The sequence below is a fragment of the Panthera leo genome, chromosome A3 (assembly GCF_018350215.1).
Source record: "Panthera leo isolate Ple1 chromosome A3, P.leo_Ple1_pat1.1, whole genome shotgun sequence".
In the NCBI taxonomy this organism is placed as follows: Eukaryota; Metazoa; Chordata; class Mammalia; order Carnivora; family Felidae; genus Panthera; species Panthera leo.
Genome location: NC_056681.1, coordinates 56,856,003 through 56,867,590, shown reverse-complemented (window position 1 = coordinate 56,867,590; position 11,588 = coordinate 56,856,003). Strand labels below are relative to the sequence as shown.

Here is an 11,588-nt window from a genome sequence, read left to right as displayed (position 1 = left end):
ATGATTCCAAATAAGATTGAGCCTCTTTCCATGTATTTAAGAGCCTTTTTATATATCTTCAGTGAAATGTCCTTCCACGGCATTTGTCTTAATTTAAAAAGTCGATTTGTTTTTCTCTTTTTGATAACATTAGGAGTTCTTTACTTTTTCTGAATACTACTCCCTTGTCAGTTATATGGATTAGCAATATCTTCTCCCGTTTAATGGCTTATCTTTTCACCACGATCGTGGCCTTTTTTATAAATAGAAATTTGCAGTATTAAAAGATTTAAATTTATCAATTTTTATTACAATTCCCACTTCTTACGGCATGAATTCCTCTTTGTATTGAGGTCATAAAGATTCTCCTAAAATGTCATCTTAAAGTTTTAATTATTTGGCTTTTGCTTCTAAGCCTTTAATCAACCTGAAATCGATTTTGATGTGTGGTTTCAGGTGGGAATCCAATTTCACTTTCTCCCATATGGGTAACCGACTTGCAAGTTAACAAGTTAGTTTCCGTTCTACTGACGGAGAACGTGAAACTACAAGACAGAGACAGAGGAGATCTCGTTTGTTATAGCTGATAGAAGTAGCCAGACTGTCGTCATTTTTGTGTAGGCTCTCCAAGCCCCATTCCCACAGGGCAGGGGATGCCTGAACACGAATTGTGTTATAGGAGAGGAAACCCGCGCTCGCTTTGGCAGTGCATATACTAAAATTGGACCCATACAGAGAAGATTAGCGTAGCCCCATGTGCAAGGATGACGCACAAATTCGTGAAGCGTTCCATATTTAAAAAAAAAAAAAAAAAAAACAAAGAGAGAGAGAGAGGAAACCCAAGCTTAAGGGACTCAAATCTTTTTTTTTTTTTTTTTAAGTTTATTTATTTTGAGAGAGAGAGTGAGCATGTGTGAGCGGGGGAGGAGCAGAGAGAGAGACAGATAGACAAAAAAACAGAGAGAGAATCCCAAGCAGGCTTCGTGCTGTCAGTGTGGAGCCCAGCACGGGGCTCGAACTTACAAACCATGAGATCACGACCTGAGTGAAACCGGGAGTCTGATGCTCCACCGACTGAGCCACCTAGGCGCCCCTCAAATCGTTCATGATGGGCAATGAGCCTATCTGAAGTTTGCCCCAAAAGGAAATACTGTCTTTTTCGCATTAAATTCATTGAATTTTGGGTTACAATGGATATCTTTAAATATTAAATCCTGTACATAAGATGCATCTCAGTTTATTCCAATCTTTCTTTTTGTCTTAATAAAGTTTTCAAATTTTATCCGTAAAGACCATGGCTATTTTTGTTCAGTTAGTGCCTGGACAATGTACATATTACTCATTTGTTCTTATACATCAGATATTCGTTTCTGTAATATTTTGTCTTTGGTACTTCTGTCATAAAGGAACACTATTGGTTTCATTGCTGACTTCAAATCCAACAACCATGCCCATCTCTGATTTTTCCAACACGCTTTCTGTTGACTTTGTTAGGTTTTCTATGGTAACTATACCATCTGCTGTTAGGGCAGTTTTATTTATTTTTTTCAACAGAAGGGCGGTTTTATTTCATTCTTTCTTGGTTTTTATTCCTCTTTTCTTTTTTAACCTGTATTACAGCACTCCTCAGCTTAAAACCTTACAATAGCTCATTTCACTCAGATCAAAGCCAATCTCCCTACAATGCCTGGGAGGCCTAAGGTGGCCTCCTTACGCCTCTGAACTCACCAGCTGCTCTCCATACTGGTTCCTTTGCTCCAGGCTGACTCAACACCTTACTCTTCCAGAAATTTGCCAGATACAGCTTGCCTCCAGGGCCTCTCCAGGATCAAGTGCTATTTGCATGAGCTGGAAGTCAGTGGCTCGCTCCCACTTTACAACCTAAGCATCGCACTTGCCTTCTCTTGTCCAGATTTTGCTTTACACTTAATTTTATGTCTGCCTGGAAACTTCTTGCCTCAAATATCTGCATGGCTTAATCCCTCACTCCTTTCAGGTCTTTGCTTAGATATTTCTTTGTCAGAACATTTAAAATGAACACTACTTGCCTACACAAGCTCTTTCTAGCCATCTTTCTCCACCCCCAGGTCTATTGAAAAATAATTGACATAAAACGTTATGTAAGTTTAAGGTGCACCATGTGATGATTTGATACGAGTATATTATGACACGCTATTATAATTAGGTCTCTTAGCACATCCTTCACCCCATCTAATTACAAACTTTGTTGTAATGGGAGAACATGAGAGCTCTATTCTCATAGCCACCTTTAAGTATACGGTACAGTATGGTTAATTATAGTCACTACCTTGTACATTAGGTCCCTAGAACGTATCTTCTACCTGGATGTTTGTACCTTTTGACCAATATCTGCCTATTTTCCCCACCCCTCTGCCCCTGGCAACAACCATTCTGCTCTCTGCTTCTATGAGTTTGATGTTTTTATATTCTGTATGTAAGTGAAATCATACAGTATTTGTCTTTCTCTGTCTTATTTCACTTAGCATAATGTCCTCAGGGTCCATCCATGCTGTCACAAACGACAGCATTTTCTTCTTTTTTATGGCCGAATATTACTCCATTATGTATATATGTATCATTGTGTACACACACACACACACACACACACACACACCACATCTGCTTTATATATTCATCCATTGATGGATAGTTAGGTTTTTTCCATGTCTTGGCTATTGTAAATAATGCCACAATGAACATGAGAGTACAGACATTTCTTTGATATGGTGATTTCATTTTTCTCTATGCATACTTAGAAGTGAGATTGCTGAATCATACGGTAGTTCTGTTTTGAATTTTTAAAGAAATCCTTATACTATTTTCCATAGTGGCTGCATGAATTTACATTCCCACCAATGGTACACAACGGTTCACGTTTCTCCACATACTCTCCAATATTTGTCATTTCTTGTCTTTTTGATAATAGCCATTCTAACAGATATGAAGTAATACCTTGTTTTGATTTGCTTTTTCCTCATGATTTAGTGATGTTAAGTACCTTTTCATATACTTATCAGGCATTAGTATGTCTTTGGAAAAATGTGTATTTAACTTCTCTTCCCAGTTTTTAACTGGGCTTTCTGGTTTTGCCATTGAACTATATGAGTTCCTTACATGTTTTGGGTATTAACCCTTTATCAGATATATGGTTTGCAAATACCTTTTGCCGTTTCATACGCTTTTCAATTTGTTCATTATTTATGGGGCTGTGTAGTGGCTTTTTATTTTGATATAGGTCCACTTTCAAATTTTTGCTTTTGTTGCCTGTGCTTTTGGTGTCATTTCCAAAAACCCATGGACATGACTGACATCAAGGAGTGTGTTTCCTGTGTTTTCTTCTAGGAATTTTACAATTTCGTGCCTGTGCTTAAGTCCTTAATGCATTTCCAGTTAATTTTTGCTAATGGTGTAAAAGAGCAAATACCATTCTTTTGCACGTGGATATCCAGTTTTCCCAGCACCATTTATTGAATAGACAATCCTTACACAAAGGTGTATCAATATACTATTGAGTATTCTTGGTTCTGTTCTCAAATATTAGTTGACTATATATACTAGAATTTATTTCTGGGCTCTTGATTCTGTTTCCTTGATCTGTGTCTCCAACTTTGTTCTTCCTCAAGATTGCTTTGGATATTTGGGGTCTCTTGTGATTCCGTGTGAATTTTAGGATTTTTTTTTCTCTTTCTATGAAAAATGCCATTGAGATTTTGATGGGGGTTGCATTGACTCTGTAAGTGGTGTTGGATAGTATGGACATTTTAACAATATTAACGCTCATAATCAATAAATACAAATTATCTTCCATTTATTTGTGTCTTTAGTCTTTTTCATCAGTATCTTATAGTTTTCTGTATATAGATCTTTCATGCCCTTGGTTAAATTTATTCCTGTAATTTATTATTTTGGCGGCTATTATAAATAAGATTAGTTTATTTCTTTCTTTTTCAGATAGCTCGCTGTTGGCATGTAGAAATCCAACTAGTATTATATGTTGGTTTTGTATTGTGAAACTATTGAATTCATTGATTAGTTCCAACAGTTTTTTGGTTGAGTCTTTAGGATTTTCTATATGCAAGATTAAATTATCAGCAAACAGAAATTATTTTACTTCTTCCTTTCTGATTTGAATGCCTTTTATTTCTTTTTCTTACCTTATTGCCTGGCTAGGACTTCCAATACTATGTTGAAAAGGAGTGGTGACAATGGACACCCTTCAGGTGCCTGGGTGGCTCAGTTGGTTAAACATCCAACTCTTGATTTGGGCTCAGGTCAAATAATCTCCATAATCTCATGGATTGTGAGTTCAAGCCCCATGTCGGGCTTGCTCTGACAGCATGGAGCCTGCTTGGGGCTCTCTCTTTCTCTCTCTCCCTCTGTCCCCATCCCCAAATAAATAAACTTAAAAAAACAAAAGAATGGGCACCCTTATCTTGTCTCCAATCTTAGAGGAAAAGCTTTCAACCCTTCACCATTGAGGATGTGGTTAACTATGGGTTTGCCATAGAAGGCTTTTGTTATGCTGCTTCTAAACCCAATTTGTTGACAGTTTTCAACGTATGAAGGGTGTTGAATTTTGTCAGATGCTTTTTCTGCATCTCCTGATGGTCATGTGATTTTTGTCTTGAAAGACAAACTGTACTATTAATGTAGTCTATCACACTTATTTGCATATTTTTAACCATTTTTGCTTCCCAGGGAGACTTGATAATGGTGTATGATTCTTTTAATTTGTTGTTAAATTTGCTTTGCTTTATTTTGTTGAGATTTTTTGCATCTATATTCATCAAGTCTAATGGTTTATAGTTTGTGTTGTTGTTTGCTTGTTTTGTATTATCCTTACCTGGCTTTGGTACGAGGATAATGCTGGCCTCATAAAATAAATTTGGGAGTACTCCCTCTTCTTCAAATTTCAGAAGAGTTTGTGAAGGCTTGGCATTAATTCTTCTTTAAATGTTTGGGAGAGTTCACCTGTGAAGCTTCTGGTTTGGGGAGGGTTATTTTGGGAGGTTTGGATTACTGATTCAATCTCTTGTTATCGATCTGCTCAAATTTTCTATTTCTTCATGATTCAGACATGGCAGGTCATATAATTTCTGGGAGGTTTTCATTTCTTTCAGGTTGTCCAATTTGATGTCATATTAATCCTTTTGGGAGTCTTATGATTCTTTGCTTTTCAGTGGTATCAGTTGTAATGAATCCTCTTTCATTTATAATTGTATTTATTTTAGGTTTCTCTTTTCTCTTGGTAAATTTAGCTAGTTTTTCAATTTTTTTTTTGCTTTAAAAAACCCAACTTTAGCTTTTTGATATTTTCTACTTTTTTATTCTAAATTTCATTTATTTTTTGTCTCACATTTATTACTTCCTTCCTTCTGTTAACTTTGGGCTTCATTTCTTTTTCTTCTATTGAACTATAAAGTTATGTGAGTTTCTTTTTTTTTTAACGTAGGCGTGTAACCTATAAATTTCTCTCTTAGCACTGCTTTAGCTGCATCCCATAATTTAGTTACGGTATGTTTACGTTCTCATTTGTTTCAATATATGTTTTGATTTCCATTTTGCTTTTACCTTTGAACCATTGATGTTATTTGGGTGTTGTTTACTTTTAGCATGTTTGTAAATTTTTTAGTTTCTCTTCTGTTATTACTTTCTTATTTCACAACATTATGGTCACAAAAATACTTGTATGCTTTCAGTTTTTAAAAATTTGCCAAGAGTTGTTTTGTGACATAACATATGATATATCTTGGAGAATGTCCCATGTGTGCTTGAAAGAAAGATGTATTCTGCCACTATTTGCTGGTGTGTTTTATTTTGCCTAAAGTGTACTTCAAGTCCAATGTTTCCTTACTGATTTTCTGTCTGGGTGTTGAAAGTGACCTGGGTATTTAAGTCCTCTGCTATTATTGTATTGTCTATTACTCCCTTTGGATCTGTTATAATATGCTTAATATATTTAAGTGTTCTGATCTTAGGTACATAAATATTTATAATTATTATATCTTCTTGATGAATTGACACCTTTAACATTATATGACAACATTCTTTGTCTCATATTACACACTTGACCTAAAGTCTGTTTTGTCTGATAGAGGTATGGCTACTTCAGTTCTATTTTGGTTTCTATTTGCATGGAGTATCTCTTTCCATCTCTTCACTTTGACCATATGGATGTCCTGATGTGAGTCTCTTGTGGGCTGCATATAGTTGGTCTTGTGTGTGTGTGTGTGTGTGTGTGTGTGCGCGCGCGTGTGCGTGTGTGTGTGTGTGTGTGTGTGTGTTTAATCCATTAAGCCATTCTACATTTTATATTGGAGAATTTAATCCATTTATATTCAAACTGATTGATAGGTGAGGTCTTACTCTTGCCATCTTGTTAATCATTTTGTGGCTGTTTTAGAGTTTCTTTTCTTTTTTTCCCCCTTTCTCACTGTTTTCCTTTTTGAATAATGATTTTCTGTAGTAATATACTGATTCTCTTCTCTTTTTCTTTTGTGCAAGTACTATAGATTTTTATTTTGCGGTTATCTGGAGGTTTCCTTGAAACATTTTATAGATATCACATTTTTTAAGATGATAATAGCTTAACTTCAATCAGATGCAAAATCTCTACTTTTTTACTCCTCCCTGACATTTTATATTTTCAGTGTCACAATTTACATCTTTTTATATTGTGTATGTATTAACAAATTCTTGTAGCTATAGCTATTTTAACTACTTTTAACTTTTATGATTTTTATTAGAGTTAAGTGGTTAACACATTACCACATTACAGTACTAGAATATTATGAATCTGCATATATAATCTACTTTACCATGGTGTTGAATAGTTCTATATATTTATTTTCATGTTACTAATTAGTGTTCTTCCCTTCAGTTCCAAAAATTCTGTGTAGCGTTTCTTGTAAGGCAGGTCTAAATGTGATGAACTCCCTCAGCTTTTGTTTGTTAGGGACAGTCTTTATCTTGCTTTCATTTTTGAAGGACAACTTTGATGGATAAAATATTGGTTTGCAATGTATTTCTTCCAGCACTTTGAATATATTATCCCATTGTCTCCTACCCTGAAAAGTTTCACCTGACCAAAAGATTTCAGGTGAGAAATCTGCTGATAGCCTTGGGAAGATTCCCTTTTATGAGAATTTTTTTCTCTTGCTACTTTTAAAATTCTCCCTGTGTCTTTGATTTTAGAGAGTTTTATTATAATGTTTCCCAGAAGAGGGGTGCCTGGGTGGCTCAGTCCATTAAGTGTCTGACTTTGACTCAGGTCGTGATCTCACAGTTCATGATTTCGAGCTCTGTATTGGGCTCTGTGCTGACAACTTAGAGCCTGAAGTCTGCTTGGGATTCTGTGTCTTCCTCTCTCTCTACCCTTCCCCTGCTCACATTTGGTGTCTGTCTCTCTCTCAAAAATAATAAATAAAACATTTTTGAAAATGTGTCTCAGAGAAAACTGTTTTGTATTGAAATTTTAGGGTGACCTATTAGCTTCATGCACTTGGTTGTCAAAATTTTTTCCAGGGTACAGGAAGTTCTCAGCCATCATTTCTTTAAATAAGCTTTCTGCCCCTTTTTCCCCTCTCTTCTACTTTTGGAACTCCAGTGGTGAAGTTTGTTTCTCTTAATGGTCCCATGTCCATCGGCTTGCATCATTTTTTTTTTTCTCTTCTTATTGAACAATTTCAGTTGCTCTGTTTTCAAGCTGATTGATTCTTTCTTCTGCCTAGTCAAGTCTACTGGCAAAGCTCTGTCTTAAACTATTCAGTTCAGTCATTGTATTTTTCAACTCCCCAAATTCTGTTTAGTTCTTTTTTATGTTTTCTATCTTTGTGTTGAACTTCTTAGTTTTTTTCTTGTATTGTTTTTCTGATTTCTTTAAGTTACTTATCTATGTTATCAGTTGTCTGATCATGTTTAAAACAATTATTTTGAATTCTTTCTTGAGCAATTTATGTATTTCTATTTCTTTCAGGGCGGTCACTGGAAGCCTCCTATGTTCCTTTTATGCTGCCATGTTTCCCTGATTCTTCAGGGAAGACCCCTGTAGCCTTGTATAGGTGTCTGCACATTTGAAAAAGTCACTTCTTCTAGACTTTATAAACTGACTTCAGTAAGAAAAGCCCTTCATCTGCAAGTGGGGGTGTTCTGGAATGTGCTGTTTCTGAGTCTAGTGGTGGAGGGCACTAAGTGTGGGGGGAGTGTGGTGACTCCAAGTCCTGGAGAAAAAGGATCCTGATATCTCTTCATCTCAGGCTTCTGGGGTCCACAACATGGACAACTGTGTGGTCCTGGGCTAGTTCTATGGGGATCTATAGCAGTCTCAAGAGCTATTACGGTCCTTATTGACAAGGCAGTAGGGCAGGCAGTGGCGGTGACTAGAGTCAGTGGCATACACTCAGGTGCAGGGACCAGTTGTAGGTGTCTGTTTAGTGGCAGGAACTGGTTGTAGATACACATGTAGTGGTGGAGACCAGTCCCAAAGGCAATGGCTAAGGCCAAACGTGGGTATACTGGCTGCTGTAAGGACCCTGGCTGTTGGCATGCTTTATTGTGGGTGATGGGTCTTCCTTCAGGTGCACAGCAGTGGAAACTGGTGTCAGGAATCAGGCCGAGGTCACGCAGGTGCACAGCTGGATGAGCTAGATCAAATGGGCCCCGTCAGTGACAGGGAAAGGGTCAGGTTCAGACTCACAAAGAGTTGCAGAGGCCCTGGATGTGAATGTGAAACCTTATGCCTGCACAGTCTCCCCATAGATGTACTGCAGTGCAGGCCTCTGATGGGCATCAGGTCATCAGTGTGCAGGTGCAGAAACAAATGCACACGTGATGGTGGGGGACAGAGACAGGGATCTAGGCAAGTGTTTTGCCCTTGTGCAGCCACAGAAACCAGGGCTGGCTCCTGGTGTGGCTGTGGCTCCTGCAAGGGCGACTGGGATGGAAGGAGCCAAGAGGAAGTTAGTGTCTGTGACTGTGAATACCTGTAGGACAAAAAAACAAGGAAAATGTGCAGGAGGTCTGTGGTGGTTGTGTTAGCCTTTGATTTCTTCTGTGGCAAAGCCACTGTAGTTGTCTGCAGAGCGGGTCATGGGGACTGTGGTTGCTTCTTTGTGCGTATACATCTTAGCTTTGCTGATCTCTAGGTGGGGTGAAAAGGAAACGAGCCCTTTGTAGGGTGCTCTGAAAGGCTGGGGTAATTGGTCACTCGCTAGTCTCCCTTTCTCCATTAAGGGAACTTTTTCCAAATGGGAAGTTCCTTCTCAGCACTGGCTCAGCAATGCTAGCTTGGGGATCGATGGGGTAGGTAAAATAAAACTACTTTTCTTCCCCTTTTGTGTGGCCATTCTTAGGTTTTTTTGTTCCACGGTGTTGGTAAAGTTTCTTAAGAGGACTCCAGACCTGTTCCAGGGCTGTTTCTGGTCACGAATAGTAGTCTAATTGTTTATCTGTGTTGAGTAATGGTGGCTGCGGTTACATACGCCACCATTTTGGTTGAGCTATTATCTTTATTCTACTAAGCAGTAAACAAATCTACCTTTTGTAGGGATTTGCTATATTTCAAGGTTGTTTGCAATATAAGCATCTTTGCAAAGATAGTCCAAAACAAAGGCAGCTAATGTGTCTGCCCACAAGATGTGCAGAAATGTGAGAGATTCCTGGGAAATTCTTTTATTATCTTAAGGAAATTCCTTGGTCATAATTTGCTAAGAAATCTATTCTATCTTAAACTACAAATGGAAGTTAAATGTCACCTAATTTTTTCCTGCATTTATTGAGACAAGCATATGTTTTTTCTTGTTTGATCTCTAATGCATTGAATTACATCAATCGGTTTTCTGACATTAAACCAACTTTATTTTCCTAGAAAATTGCTTTCTCTGTTTTCTCTTGATGAATTTTATCATTTTTAGAACATATAATACTGAGTTCTACTTGCTAATATTTTGTTTATAATGTTTATATCTACATGCATGTGTGAGAGTGTGAGATTGATCCGTATTTTTTTTTTTACACTGTCCTTTTCCAATATGGATATGAAGCTTATACTGTTTCTCCTTGTTCTTATATTCTGGAAGTATTATTTGAGTGTTTGGTAGAATTAAAGTGCTGGTTTTTCCATTTTGTAGGGAGATATAGGAGAAGAATTTTGTTTACTGAGTCCATTTTTAAAAAAATGTTTCAGAATGATGCTGGGTATTTCTCCTTGAGGTATTTTCAGAAGTTTTATTTTTCTAGAAAATGATCTCCACTTTTATTTCTTTCTTTTCTCTCTCTCTCTCTCTCTCTCTCTCTCTCTTTCGGTTTATCCTATTTCTCCTTAGATAATTTCTAAGTTGAATAACTGATTCATTAAATTTGAGACTTTCTTTGTGAGTGTTCAAGGCTACCACTTTCTCTTGAGAATTTAGCTTTAGCAACAGCCCACAGATTTATTAACTATTGTTCTGTTATCATTCTACTTTACTTTTCTAATTTCCCTTATGATTTATTCTTTGACCCATGAGTTATTTAGAACATGGTTTTTAATTTCCAAATATGTGAGCTATTTCTCATTATCTTTTTTTAATGATTTATGACTGCATTTTATTGAGGTCAGATTAGGCAAAATGCTCTGTGTGATACATGTCCTTTCATATTTTTTGAGGGTTTTATGGACTAGCATTTCATTGGTTTCGTAACTGTTCCATATGTGCTTTTCAGAAATAAGTTGTCTTCAATTGATGGGAGATATTTCTATATACACCCATTAGGTGAAATTTTTTACTTATAATCAAGTATTTTATATCCCTATGTTTTGTTAATGTGTCCTATTTTTTACTGTACTCTATCATCTATTGAAATATGTGTGTTAAATCTCACTAAGATGTCAGATGAATTCATTTTCCTTTGTAGCCTGTAAATTTATACTTTATGTATTTTTGAGACTGTGTTAATAATGTATTAGTTTAAAATTGTCATGTCTTCCTGGTGAATTAAATACTTTACTATTATTTTATTAATACAGCTTTTGGTATTAAGTGATATTTGATCTAAAATTACTATAGCTACACCAGTTTTCTTTTTGTTAGTATGTTCCTAGTTTGTCTTTTTCTTTATCTTGAGATTTAATTTTTCTCTACCCTTTTGCTCAAGGGACCTCTCTTATAAACAGTGAATATGTTTGTTTCATTTGTTTTACTCTTATTATATTGCTTTTACTCAGACTTACATCCTTATCTTTTAACTGGAGATTTAGTCCACTGATATTTATTGTGGTCATTGTTTAATTTGGATTTATTTTTAACTTTGTATTTATTATGTGTTCTATTGTTTCCTGCTTTTCTGTGTGTCTTTTTTCCCTTCTCATCTCTTCTTACTATCTTTCGAAATTTTTTTCTTGTTCTTTTTTCATTTTTTTCCCTTCATTTCTTTAGAGGAACGCCACTCTATATATTGCTCCAGTTAACCAGTGTGAGAGAGTAGAGCCACTTTTATACAATGGAAGCAGGAAGTAATATATGGGGGCCCTTGGTGAGCCACTAGGCGCCTTTTGGTACTCTCTTGCCCAGTAGTCACTATGGATGGAAAAATGTAGCCAATGGGACCTG

At 36.5% G+C, this 11,588-nt stretch overlaps 1 non-coding gene across 1 annotated transcript; it reads left to right on the top strand.

Moving 5' to 3' along the window:
* Positions 1–670: 670 nt before the first annotated feature.
* LOC122216691 lies at positions 671–778 on the top strand. The gene has a single exon (XR_006201047.1). It is a non-coding gene; the product is annotated as a U6 spliceosomal RNA (small nuclear RNA).
* The last annotated feature ends 10,810 nt before the right edge of the window (positions 779–11,588 follow it).